This window comes from Hydra vulgaris, chromosome 04 (assembly GCF_038396675.1).
Source record: "Hydra vulgaris chromosome 04, alternate assembly HydraT2T_AEP".
NCBI lineage: Eukaryota > Metazoa > Cnidaria > Hydrozoa > Anthoathecata > Hydridae > Hydra > Hydra vulgaris.
The window spans coordinates 20,011,121-20,025,595 of record NC_088923.1 but is presented as its reverse complement, the minus strand read 5'-3'; the positions used below and the strand labels follow the sequence as shown (position 1 = coordinate 20,025,595).

Genomic DNA, 14,475 nt, shown 5'->3' with positions numbered 1-14,475 from the left:
ATTCCTTCAATGATATAAAAAAGAAATAGCTACAAAATAAAAGTGAAAGTACATTTATGCAAAACAATAAATAGTTGTCAGGGAACAAATGTTGTATGTCCAATACTACATTTGTGCTCTGTTGATTTTGCTAAAATCAAGATATTACACTTGTGTTTTGTGTTATATCTAATGATGGATATCACTTGTGGACATATTACAAATGTCCTCTACAAGCTTATGTTACTGCCAATAAGAATATAGTAAAACGTTGATTTCATAAAAATGTGGACATACTACGTTTGTGCTCAATACAGTCGATATACAGGATCACTGATATTAAAAAAGAGCTCTTTTTGAAGAATATCAATCTTGAACTCGAAGAAAGTAAAATTATCTAAAAATCTAAAAAACATCAATCATTTTTATAAAAACATATAAAAAGAAAAACAAGTCGAGTGAAAATACATTTTTTTTATATTTAGTTAAAAAATCATAGCTTTTAGACAATAAAATTTAAAATAGTACTTTTAATAAAAGTACTAATCGAAAATAATAATTGTTTCATATAAAAGTTTTATATGAAACAGTTATTATTTTCGAAGTTTTCATATAATTTCGCTTCCTCAGGAAGGTCTTACTGAGTGGGTCTTACTTTAATCAACTTTTAAAGATCTTTTGGAATCTAGAAATTAATCCAAAAACATACTTATTTGTACTCAATTATGATTTTTAATAAACATTGTAAAAAAGGGGCTCAACCGGGATTCGAACCCGGGGCCTCTCGCACCCAAAGCGAGAATCATACCGCTAGACCATTGAGCCACATACATACAGTTATTGTATATAATTAAATAACAAATCTTACTTATTCAAGCATAACACAATGCAAACAATAGTTGTTTATTAGTGCATATTGTGAGCTTGATTGTTTAGCATACTTAATAAAATGTTTCTTTATTCTGAATTACTATATAAGTTTGTCAAAAATCAAATTTATGCAAGCTTTCTTTAACATTTAAACAATATTTGTTTGTTTGGATCTGAACATTGCTAAAGACAACTCTATACAATTGCGACAATAGTTTCGTAAGAGTTGTTTTTTATTGCAAAAGCAATCCATACAGTCTTGTTCATAGCGTTCCATTTAAATACTATGTCCAGCGCAGGGGCGGATTTAGGTATGTGGTGGCCCCTGGGCGGAATATACTGTGGGGGCCCCTTATAAATAAATAAGGAAATATATATTTTTTTTCAAATCGAGTATAACTAGTTACTAGTTATACTCTATACTATTTAATATACTAGTTACTGTAACTAGTATATTAAGTAATATTATCATAATATTCAGTGTAAGTAATTAAATGAAAAATAATAAATAAAAAAGATAAAAATAATAATGTAAAGTAATTAAAATTAAATGCCGGGAACTTTTCTTAATTTCATTTGTACAAACTTATCAACAACGTTTTGAAAATCAAGTTTTCTTAAAATATCAGACTCAGAGCTCATTATCGCTAGTTGATTGAGCCTGTCTCCGTCCAAAGAAGTACGCAATCTATTTTTTATGCGCTTTAAATTAGAGAATGATCTTTCACTACTGCTGTTTGTAATCATAATAACAAGATAAATACGAAGAACTATTTCAACATTAGGAAAACAATCTTTTACTTCCTTATTAATTAATATTTTATACATTAAATGTTCTTGACTAATATTGTGAAATTCATTGCTTTCATCTTTAATTTCGTATTCATCATATCATAAAATTGTGGGGGCCCCGAATTTATGGGAGCCCCTGGGCAGCAGCCCACTCAGCCCTCCCCTAAATCTGGCCCTGGCTTAGTGGGCACAGGACGTACCAAAAACGTGCAATGAACGTTCAATATGCGTCCTAAACCTTTTTAGAACCAAATTTTTTTTTTGTTAGCGTGGAACGTTTAAAAGACGTCTAAAACACATTTGGAAAATGTGCTGTATAATAACAAAGCATAGATCAAACAAACATTTAAATCAAAATCAAAACTTCGTTTTATAATCTTGGGTCATAAATATTTAGTATGATGGTTAACTTTTTGTATAGACGTTTTTTTTGGTAGTTGTTAAATGAAATCTTTTATTTTGAAATAACATTGAAATCTTTACAATAACATTAAATAACGGAGTTATTTAAAATAAATTAGGATGTAAGTTTAAAATATTATTACATTCAGGCCCGCACAGAAACTTTGTGGTGCCCACGGTCAATTTTTGCTCGGTGCCCCAAACTTTGGATTCCTGGGTATATCGAGTTAAGCATAAATTTACTGTCTGTTTATTCGTATGTGTACTATCACATTACAATTTAATGAAAATAATGATTATTTGTATATAATTATCGCTGCACATAAACGCTCTATATTTAAACTTGGTTATATATGATAAAACGAAAATACAAACACAATTTAAAATGAATGGAATTATATATTTTATCAATTAAATGTTAATTATGAAAACTAGTCAGATCACACTAATTTCACTTTGCGGGTTTTCTTCTTTACGAAACTAGAGATGACATTTTTGTACGATAAAGTCTTGGCAAGGTCGTTTTCAATTGAAATCACCATAAGGTTAGTAAGGCGCGCACTCCATCTTGTTTTGAACATTTGGTGAAAGGACTTCCCAGTTGCTTCAGTCAAATTTTTCCGGGCTTGGAGCTACTACTAAAAAGGTTATACAACAATTGGATGTTGCCAAAATAGTTCTTGACTACAGTAGAGTATTCTGCAGAATGAACGCCAGCTAAATTGAGACTTAGCGCACTGCAAGTCGTGATTACAGCTTGAGGATCTCTTGGTTTTCAGATCCTAGTCGGATAAATTGAAGAACAAAAGTGATTTTTTCCGTACGAGACACGTCCAGAGTTCCATCGACAATAATGTAAAAATAAATGGCTGTGCGGAGCATAATGAACTTATTTGAAGTTCTCCAGCTCAAATAGTGCGCTTACATTCTTGTTCCTTGTTTTTGGTGTCGAGAAATCCCTTCCAGATGGAACTGTCTTTTTGATATTTCCCTTACACCTCAAGGGTAGCTAAAAAATTACCATTATCATACTTGTCCAGCATGTTTGATGAACCTGCACAAACATAAGCATAATCTTGAAATAAAGGTTACATCTAGATTAATATTCCAAGCAACATTAAAACTATTTTAAGAACATAAACTGCTAACACACCTCGAAATCTTAGATTTCCAGAAGCTAAATGGAGAGTGACGTCCAGGGCGCTACAAAAAATTTATACCACTTATATGCCTCATTTCTTATTAACTTTTCAAGTTCTGAATTAATCCCAGTCTGATTCTTCAAGGCTTCAAAGGATGGTTTCCAGATGATGTAGTAATTTCTGTGTTGAACATTAGACTGGTGGCTTTAAATATTTTCTCCTAGCTTTCGCCAATTTCTTTTACTCCGCCATTCCACATCAAGAGGAAAGACTTAAATCCAAAGCTAAAAGTCTACTTTTGTCCAAAAATAGGGCATGGAAAACAAATTAAAGCTTTTGCAGTTCCACTCAAGATAAGCCAGTCTCTGTAAATCTTCTCTCGGTTGAGAGAAGTTTTGTAAAAAACAGGGGCAGGAACTTTTTGTTTGTAGAATCTCTAAGAAAAAGTGTCGGATTTTGTGGTGATTTTAAGTAAGACAAGATCACGTTCAACTTTGGATAGAATTCTTTTCCAAAAAGCGGGGTCGTTTCTAACTGTTTGATTACCCAGTTAAATCTTCTCTTGATCCTAAATTAAAAAAAGCATTTAAGAATTGTGGTATGTTTTTAATATCTGCTGATATTAAATGATATGTTTTTAGAATCTGCAGATATTAAATAATATGTTTTTTAGAATCTGCAGATACTAAATGATATATTTTTAGAATCTGCAGATATTAAATGATATGTTTTTAACATCTGCAGGTTTTTTATAAAATAAGAATGCGTCCCAAACTTTTCCGATTAGCATCTTCTTCTTCTTCAGAGACCGTTGAAAAATTTAAAGGGGAAGATGGCTTTCTTGGACTCAAGGGTTCATCAGCGCTGTTGGTAGCATATTCCGTCTAAAAAAGAATTTTTTGTACAGTTTGGGAATGAAATTATGAATATAAGATTGTGAATAAAAAAATAAAGTTGTTAATCTATAACTTAACTACTTGGTCGGACTTAGAGTTTTTAGATGTCTTTTTTTTTAAACTTTATCGAAGCTACACTCTTCCAGAGTACGTTTTTTCTTGTATTCTTTCACAATTTTTCCCACAGCTTTTTTTCTGTCTTGGGACCCTGAATCATGCTTTCGAAAACTAGATATGACGTTTTTACTCTATTAGAGTAAAAACGTCATGAATTAAATTCTGTCAAAAACGTCAAAGAATTAAATTCTGTATAAAAAATTCATTTTTAATTCATTTAATTCATTTCAAGTTCATTTTTAAGATGTATTTAATTTTTAACTTTAAAAATTGAACTTGTTTTTAAATAAAATAAAAAGTTCTTCATTTGTTTTGAAATCGGAATGAATTTTATATACAGAATTTAATTCTCAAAGAAATTTAAAGAGAAAAAGATTTAAATGCAATTTTGCAATATCAAATTAATTGAAATGAATGTATTGAGAAAGAATATTAGAAAAGTGTTGCAATGAAAGTAACTTAACGGATTTATATTATAAGTAAATTTGAAAATGTTTTAAAACAAGCCTTTTGTTCGGATAAGTGTTATATATATTGAATTATAACTACATTTAAATTAGAACCATTGCAATCAGTCCTTCCACGCAGAAAAAATAGAAGTTAAGAAATTTCCATTAAACTTACTCTAAATTTCAATTTCATTTCATATTATAAAATTCTAAAAACCTTACAAAATATCTTACAGAAAAAAGAAAAATCTTATACTTTAACTTCTTTTTTTTTTGATGCCGTTTGATAATTTACCTGTTTAATAAATTTACAATAAATACATACTACATATATAAATTTAGGCTGGAGTAAGAAGAAGACTATAACTATCTTATCACCGAGCCCGTTTACATATTGCCTGTGTTTATATAAAGCAAATATATACATAATCCGTTTAAAAATACATAGAAATTTTGCGAAATGCTAAAAATGTCTTCAGAAGAACGTGAAACTATAGTATATTTCTAATGATTTAAAATAAAAGTAATATAAACATTCATATATATTAATGCATACACATTTTCTATATTAATGTTTAATGAGATATATTCATTTAGTGATAATAAGAAAGCTTTTTGTTTTTTTTTCTATTTTGAATTAAATTTAGAATAATAAATATTTGAAGTCTGTCGTATTAAATTCTAAATATTTTTCTAAAGTTTTAAATTTCTTCAAGGAGTAGTGCTCTTTATGTTTATTAAATGCTAGATAAAATGTACCCAGTACCCACTCCCTCCTCTGTGCGGCCCTTATTACATTAATATATTGTTTTTTAGATTTTTTTAAACGAATTTGATTTATTTTTTGTTTTAATATGAGTTAATAAATTTAACAACTATAGACTATATTTATTTTTTATATAGATATCTAAATGAATTAAAAATAAAATTTTTGCACAAAGTTTGTAAAAAGTTTAAATTATTATTGTTACCGCCACAGTTATGACCAAAATCACATTTTTTTTAAATTTCATTTCATTCGGAAGGATATATTTTTATAGAAAAATATACATTTTGTATGTAATATATATATTGTCATTGTATATGCAATGACAATATATATTGTATAAACAGTGACAAAAAATATCATCCAACTTTTATCGTTATGCTATGTTATACAAGTAATATTTTCATGGTATATTCTATGACAATGAAAGATGAAATAGGTTTAAAAATTTTGAAATGTTTAAACATTATATTATTATACAGTCGCGAGCAGTGAGTTGTACACAGCAATAATTTTTATATTTTTATTTCTTTGTACCTGAATTTAAATAAGTTTTAATAATTTGTATTATTATTTGAAATATATTGTAGTATTTTCTCCACTTAGTTATGGATTAGTTATGAAATAAAAAGTAGAGAATACGTAACCATTGAATTACGAGAAGAGAAGTTAAAAGTAACCAAAATTACTGCTGTGTACAATTCACTGCTCGCGACTGTATACCATTAAAAAGTAAATAAACTTAGTATTACAAAAGTGAAAATAAGAATTGAATCATTATACAAAATGTTATGTGCATTCAAGTAACAAAAGTTGACATCAAGGAGTCCTTAAGAAAATTGGAACTAATTTCGAAATATTCCGTTCGGTCAACGGTGCTTTGTTAGTAATAGTTACTGATTGTATTCACATAATACCAATCGTGCTTGAAAGTTAAGGGCGCGTGACTTGACATTTTAAATGAAAACAAAAATAATAATGAAAAAAGCCGATGATTGCATACCTATTTTGCGAGTAAAAGTGGGGTGTCTGCGATACAAATTTTTTTAAAATGAAATTTAATAAGTAATTAGAAAGTACGTAAAAAAATTGAGAAGAATAGATTAAAAAAATAGTCAAATAATTTATTGTAGTGTGTACTTTTTAATTCAATTTTCTGAAGATTCTTTGAAATTTTTTGTTTTAAAAACATTGTTAGTTTTCTGATATCGCATTTTTATCGAAGGTATGGATTACCTTCGTATGCACACTAATTTTTTTGATAAAAAAAAACATTAAAAAATGTCTTAAAATCATATAATAAAAGTAAATCAGGACAATTTTTAAAGAAATGTATATAAGATTGTTGCGCATTACATTTAATGAAAAGAAATTAGGATTTGTAAAGTATTTTTCAAGTTTTAGCTGTATTAGTACTTAATTGGCCATCCTTTGTTTCTTATGACTTCTGCGCATCTAGAAGGCATACTATCTACAAGTCTTTTTAATAAGTCATTTGGTAAAGCATTCTAACAAGCAAGAAGAATTTGGAACAGTTCATCTTTATTTGTTACCCGACGATCTTGCAATTTTCTATTTAATATAGATCAAAGATTTTCTTTTGGATGGACAACATTTATGAAATAAATGTAACAACGGAAATGCAAATTGTGCAAATGCAAATTCCTAATAATAATACTTTTAAAATAACAGCAATTATTTGATTCTTATTGAAAGTTTATTATCAATAACAACAGCTGCATAAAAAAATAAAATTTAATTGAGAAAATGCTATCATAAATTGTCTATACCAAATTCATTTATACTTTTCTTAAGCTGTTTTGCACGATGATTGTGTTCCAAATTTATATGCAAAATAGATACATCACGCGGCAATACCGGATCTGCATTATCTCGCGATTTCTGCGATAAGTAACGTGCCTGCTAAATAGATTTAAAACAATGTCATGCACCATTTTTGCATGAGATATGCTTCATTATACTGTAGAAAACAGTCGAATAAACTGTCACGATGTAGGTGACTAAATGCTTTAGATTCGTTAACAGATCCTCGCTTACCACCTACAGCCTTAAAAGTCTAATCGTTGCTCTCAGTCATCAAGAATGATTTAATAACCCCGGGGTTTCCTTTGACAGAGCAATTAAACACTTATCCTTGAATATGGTTACATCATTATTTTTGAATCTAATAAAAGGTAATGTCGGAATCAAAAAGAAAATTGATCTTGTGGTATATCGATGCAAATAAATAAGATGATGTTGAAGAAATTACTTTGTTTGTATGCAAATGGAAAATCAGCCACTTCAGAAATTTTAATAGCATGTTCATTAACCTAATTGCGTTGCCCTTATTTAGACACAGTTTCGTTCATTAAAGAATTGTAGTCTTGTGTAATCGTTTATAAAATATTTTTCTAGATATTTTCAAGATATTTTTCTTTCCGACCACCTATTTTAGACTTTTGAGAAAAATTAATTGATTATAATTTTTCTCACGCTTACGTGGTATACTTTACTTGGATCAATAACATGTAAGGAATGTTGTGTATTAACGCCAATATTTTTCAACACTCGGTTGGTATTTTAATAGATATATCTAACAGAAAGCCTTTGAAAAGGTTTTCCATATTCATTTTATTTTCAATTTGATTTAGAACTTTTTCAATAGCTCTGTCAAAACCTAAAGCTGTATGTGAAGTGCAAAACAACGGAAACGTTATCCTTAACCTTTCTATCATGGGTACTAAACTTGTTTGGTCTGAGTTTTATTCAAAAACCATGAAATTATCATAAAGAGTTTAAAACTTTTATGCAGTGTAAAAACAAAGATATTTTTTTTTTTTGAATTTAAAGATGTTCGATTTGAATGTTTTTCGAAATGTTCTTCTACAGTTTGCTTTCACTGGGATGACTTAAAGGAGTTTTTGGACCAACATGATACATGGTAGCAGCTTTTGGAATGCAAGTTATTTCACCATTTTTCTGTAAAACTAAAGGTAAAGCCACGCATTCTAAACTGCAAATATTCTTTAGCAAGATGTATGCAAGCTTATCTAATGATGTCATTAATGAACAACTCTTTGAATTTAAAGAGCCATGTGTTCAAGGAGTATCAAAGAGACTTTTTAAAAATCTCATTAATGAAGATTATGGCTTAGAAATTGTTAATGTAGTTCGAAAATACGCATCAAAGAACTTTGATGATTGCATTATTCTTGCAAATATAGTTCGGCAAAGTTTAGCTATAGTTCTTCAACACCAAAGAGGAAAGCATTATGGGTTTGGAGAAAGAAACAATGATTGATTATCTGATGAGTATTTCGTTTTTAATCAAGTCGTTGGAGTCGATAAAACAGTTACAAATAATATTGAACTTGAGCGTCAGTGTTGAACTCATAGCAATCGACTTCGAAAAAACCCGTCACTTTCAACAGTTTCACGTGGTAATGTTCTTAAATATTCAAACCATTTAAGAAATAAAGATTCAAATAATTTAGAACTATTTTGGAAAATGGGTCCTATTGTTAGAAAAATTGAAAGTATAGAATACAGTTGGAACCAGCGACAGATTCAACTGAGACAAAGCAGCTTAATTAAAAAAGAACACCAAGCTTTATATCAAGCGTCCACGAGAAATTCTATTTTAACTTGTTTAAAACTACAAGGCGGTCCATTTACTAGTGGATCAGATGTCTGTGAATATATTGAAAAAGAGCAAGATCTGATAAAATGCCAAAAACGATTGAAGAATGAAGTAATTTATTTTAGAGATACAAGTAGGTCATTGCCGCGGAAATCAACTCAATTTAAAATGATGATTTTTGATAAAAATATAAAAAAGTGCCGTCTTATGTCTATAGAAGAATATGCTACTAATTTGAAGGTTCTACTTGGAAAGTAATCCACAATCACCTACAATGACTTCCATAAAGTTATTTCGCTCTTTCAATAGAAGTCGATACAAATTATTATTAATATTTGATTATCTTGATGATGTACAATGTCTAATGTTTTGTGTTATTTATAACTAGGCATAGTAATTACATGTTTTATTAATAAAATGAAAAAAAATTCTTACCATGTGTTTAAATCGCTTATATTTGAAAAAAATAATGGTTTCATTTAATTTAACAGTCAATTGTTTTATCAAAATAATCACTTTTATTGAAATTAAAGTAGAAGACTAAATATTGATAATGAAGCAAAAACATTGTGAAATTCGAAATCAGCATAAAAAATTAATTAAGAAAAAGTGGTTAAACAACAAAAAATCTAAAAAAAAGTTAATTTTGGACCCCTTATATATGGTACTATAACACAAAAATGTATGTAAAATTTATGTTTTGAAAATAACTAAAATTACTTAAAATTACTTAAGTTATTTAAGTAATTTGAAATAATTGCTTAAAATTACTTAAGTAATTTTTTTCCATTACTTGAACACCCCTAACTGAAGAGATAATAAATAAGACAATGAATGAATAAAAATGATATTACTATACTATGTATAATTATGTTTATTCAAATATAAAAAAGTAATGCTAAAAAAATATTAAATGGAAAATAATAATAACTTATTATAACAATATACTTTTTTAAAAATGTATCAACGTACTTTGTTTAAATGGAACAAGTTAGGGTATTTGGCTGAGCAGTAGTATGTCCTCTCAAATGTTGCAAGGCTTTGAGGAAGACGTAAAGGTGGGTTTTACTTACCTGTTTTGAGGATGATACCTCGACGGCGGTTTCTTGGAATGAGCTTTAAAACATTCTAAATATCATATACCAGAGTATTGAATCCTTATAAGGGTCAGTACTATATCCATTTCTCGACGAGAACCTGGTATTATACTATTTTCAATTTTATTTAACGCTGATATATTTTTATACTTATTCTTTTAGTAAATATAAGCGCACTCTCCCTATTATAATATATATTTGTTTTTGTTATTTTTCTAAATTTTTCTGCCTAATCGTAGTGCTTTATGTCTAATAAATTAAATTATTTTGTTGTATTGTGTTAAATGGTTTATCTCATTATGTTTACCACAACGATGGCAATTATTATAAATGTAAAACAAATATTTTTACTAAAACGGTGCATATTTTTATAAAAATAATTACTCTACTAAAACGATCAATTAAACGGTATAAAATATAGTTAGATCTGCATTAGTATAAAACAAATAACTCCACTAAAATGGTATACGTGGAAAATTTTCAAAAATATTCTTTTTATATATCGTTGGAAAGGTAACTTATTTCCTATTCATATAAGTTTGAGAGCTATGGGTTGAAAATGGAAAATTAATAAACTGAATAGCTACACTATAATGGTATAAATTACAATTTTATTTAAACTAAGTATAAACTAAGCATAATACGAACTACTCGACGAAAACGGTAAAAATTATAGTTAAATATAAAGTAAGTGTAATACAAATAAATCCACTTAGAGAGTATACAGTTTTAAAACGAATAACTCCACTAAAACGGTATAAATAGTAAATTTGTATATACAAAGTATAATGCTTATTACTCCAAGAAAACGGCATAAACTATAACTGTAGATAAACTAGATTTAAAACGGTATAAAGTTTGAGTTAAATGTGAACTAGATATTAAACAAATAACCCCACTTTAAAGGAATAAATTGTGATTAAAAATAAACTTAATATAAAAATATATTTTTAGATTAGGGGTATACAATATAATTACATATAAACTATGTAAAAACCAAATAATTCTACTGCTACGGTATACATCTTTTAATACTAACCATTCCATAATGCGGTGTTAAAATATATTTAGATATTACTTAGTATAAAACGAATGTTTCCGGTCAAAGAGCATTACTTAAAATAATTAAACATTAACTAGGTATAAAACGAATATTTCCCCAATTATAATCAAATATAAACAAAAAAGTATTAAACAAATATTTCTATTTAAAGGGTATAAATTAAATATAAATAAAAGTTAAAATAAATTAAAGTTATACATAAAAATATAGGGCATAACTAAATATAAACTAAAGTATACAACAAAAAGTTCTACTAAAATGGTTTACATTTTTAGAAAAAAAATTAAATCCACTAAAACAGCATAGATCATATTCATGTATAAAATAAGTACAAACGAATAGCTTTACCTTTACCGAATACCATTTATACGGTATAAATTGACTTATTATATATATATGTTAACTTGAACAAAGTTTCAACTCTATACTAATCCAATTCTGGTTGTTTCGAAATTCTACCGGACTAATTGTGCCAAAAAAAAACCCATAAGATTTGGTCTTATGGGTCTTATTTATTTATTAGAACTATTTGTGTTCCATATGTTTTAGAAATCAAAAAATTATACAAACCGTTTTACAGCTAGCATTATATAGCGAAATTGTAGTTGCAGCTGATGACACTGGTATAGCTGTTATGCTTTTGTTTCATTGGAGAAAAAACACGTGTAATGTCTATTTCATGCCTGAAAAAGATTAACCTCTGGATCATGAGAGAATTAACTATCACAATCAGCGAGTTTAAAGAGCACTTATTTCTTGTACATGTATGGTCAGGGTGTGATACCACCTCTACAACATACGGAAAAGGCAAAACCAGCTTTTCAAGTCTTCTAAAAAAATCTAATAAGCTCCAAGAAACATCACAGTTAATCACAAACTTTTAGACAGATAAAGATGCTGTTGGTAAAGCAGCAACTTTGGCATTTAAAATCATTTACAATGGAGCAATTGTTGAAGCATTGGAAAAATTAAGGTTCGTATACTGTTTGCTACATGTTATTAATTTAGATAATCTAACTTATGCACGATGAAACTAAGATACTAATTGCTACAAAGATGTTCCACTAGCAATATATCGTACATCTTAACGTGGTAGAAGACTGCTTTTTATAAAGTAGCTGTTAATTAATTTTATTTTTGTAGTTACAAGTATGAAAAATAACTACAAACTAATCTTTCCATTTTAGATATCAAAAACATTTGGAAATGACTTGCGAAAGTATAATTGAAGTTCATAAGTTATCACCAACTGAATAAGCGGCATACTTACATGGGTTACGCATCCATCTTTAAGTTATTGAATGAAAGTTATTTGACGAGTGTTTGAATCTTAATCCTGAAGACTGGGTATTGAAATAAGAAAATAATGCTCTTATCCCAATAATAATTGTTAACGATGTAGCACCTCAAAACCTTCTAAGTGTTATAAGATGCAGTTGTAAAATGTCTTCAAATCCCAACTTGAATCAAATACTTGCAGTTGTCGAATATATGGTCTTTAGTGCGTTTCCACTTTTGGCGGTTGTCAAAGAGAAAGTTGTCCTAACGAAGAGGTGATTTTAAAATGACTAAAAAATCAGGTTTGACGCAATTTGTTACCATCTTTTAGTATGAATGGAGCATTCCACAGTTTATTATATTTAATTACATCGTATTATTTTATAGGAAACTACAAAATAATACGAAAACAAATTTTGAAAATGCAAAATGATAGTATCAGCGACTTTGAATACTTTGACGATACTGATGACATTAGAAACATCTTTGAAGATTTACAATATTGTTTTAGATAACTTTTATTATAGATCTTATCTCATAACACAACTTTTGTTATCAAAAGTACGTACTAAATAATTAATAAAAACAATCATTACTAAAGAATCTTATGTTACTGTGTTTTTTATAATTTATTGTTAATTATTATTAATTTTATAATTATAATATATTATTTATAATTACTGTATTTTTTAGAATTTGTTTCATAGACATAATAAATCATATTCTCTAAACAAATTGTTTTTAACACATACTTCTTTTTTGAATATGAATCAGCATTAAATCATCTTTGCAACGATATATAAAATATATCGTTGGAAAGATGATTAAAAAGTACATTATTGAAAATACATGTTATTATTTTAGCTACATGTTATTAATTTAGATAATCTAACTTATGCACCATGAAACTAAGATACTAATTGCTACAAAGATGTTCCACTAGCAATATATCGTACATCTTAACGTGGTAGAAGACTGCTTTTTATAAAGTAGCTGTTAATTAATTTTATTCTGGTAGTTACAAGTATGAAAAATAACTACAAACTAATCTTTCCATTTTAGATATCATAACCATTTGGAAATGACTTGCGAAGGTATAATTGAAGCTCATAAGTTATCACCAACTGAATAAGCGGCATACTTACATGGGTTACGCATCCATCTTTAAGTTATTGGATGAAAGTTATTTGACGAGCGTTTGAATCTTAATCCTGAAGACTGGGTATGGAAAAAGGAAAACAATGCTCTTATCCCAATAATAATTGTTAACGATGTAGCACCTCAAAACCTTCTAAGTGTTATAAGATGCAGTTGTAAAATGTCTTCAAATCCCAACTTGAATCAAATACTTGCAGTTGTCAAATATATGGTCTTTAGTGCGTTTCCACTTTTGGCGGTTGTCAAGGAGAAAGTTGTCGTAACGAAGAGGTGATTTTAAAATGACTAAAAAATTAGGTTTGACGCAATTTGTTACCACCTTTTAGTATGAATGGAGCATTCCATAGTTTATTATATTTAATTACGTCGTATTATTTTATAGGAAACTACAAAACAATACGAAAACAAATTTTGAAAATGCAAAATGATAGTATCAGCGACTTTGAATACTTTGACGATACTGATGACATTAGAAACATCTTTGAAGATTTATTTGAATTATTTTTTACTCATTAGTTAACCATATTGTTTTAGATAACTTTTATTATAGATCTTATCTCATAACATAACTTTTGTTATCAAAAGTACGTGCTAAATAATTAATAAAAACAATTATTACTGAAGAATCTTATTACTTATTGTGTTTTTTATAATTTGTTTCATAGACATGATAAATCATATTCTCTAAACAAATTGTTTTTAATCCATACTTCTTATATGAATATGAATCAGCATTAAATCATCTTTCCAACGATATATAAAAAGTACATTATTGAAAATAAAAATTTGATTTTAAAAGTTATTACTCTTTTTTGATTAGGCC

At 28.0% G+C, this 14,475-nt stretch overlaps 1 non-coding gene across 1 annotated transcript; it reads right to left on the bottom strand.

Annotated features, from left to right (window-relative positions):
- Positions 1-732: 732 nt before the first annotated feature.
- trnap-ugg (transfer RNA proline (anticodon UGG)) lies at positions 733-804 on the bottom strand. Its single transcript has one exon. It is a non-coding gene; the product is annotated as a tRNA-Pro (tRNA).
- Positions 805-14,475: the final 13,671 nt, after the last annotated feature.